The following is a 527-nucleotide window of genomic DNA, read 5'->3' on the forward strand; positions in this document are numbered from 1 at the left end:
AAAATCATTATGAAAATATAATGATATTTTCCTTATTATATTCATTATTTCCTTATTGGTTATTTTGGTAAAATCCCAGGTATTTTGAGCAATAGGATTATAAAAAAATATATGCTAATATAAAATTAAATGATAAAAGTAGCCTATATAAAACTGCAAAATAAACATTCATCTATCGGTACTTTTTACTTAACTACATAAAAAATCAAGTACTTTTGTACTTTCATTCGAGTAAAATTGAAACATGAGTACTTTTACTGGAGTAATATTTTATTATATGTATCTGTACTTTTACTCAAGTACGTGATTTGTGTACTTCGTCCACCACTGGTTCCAGATCACCTGATGGGCGTACAGCCAACAATCACACATTTTTCCTAGCTTGTTTACTCTAAAGAGAGTGCTTACAGGGACAGTTTAAGATAATGAGAGACATTATGTTTTCTCCAGGGATCTTCCTTAAAGGGTTAGTTCACCCAAAAATGAAAATTCTGTCATTAATTACTCAGCCTCATGTCGTTTCAAAA

General features: G+C 29.8%; 1 protein-coding gene across 7 annotated transcripts in view; it reads left to right on the forward strand.

Annotated features, from left to right (window-relative positions):
* LOC107672342 (glutamate receptor 3-like) overlaps positions 1–527 on the forward strand; it is a 47,868-nt gene that overhangs the window by 14,113 nt on the left and 33,228 nt on the right. The gene's annotated exons all lie outside the window — the stretch shown is intronic.

The sequence above is a fragment of the Sinocyclocheilus anshuiensis genome, unplaced genomic scaffold, assembly GCF_001515605.1.
Source record: "Sinocyclocheilus anshuiensis isolate Anshui unplaced genomic scaffold, SAMN03320099.WGS_v1.1 scaffold681, whole genome shotgun sequence".
Lineage (NCBI taxonomy): Eukaryota > Metazoa > Chordata > Actinopteri > Cypriniformes > Cyprinidae > Sinocyclocheilus > Sinocyclocheilus anshuiensis.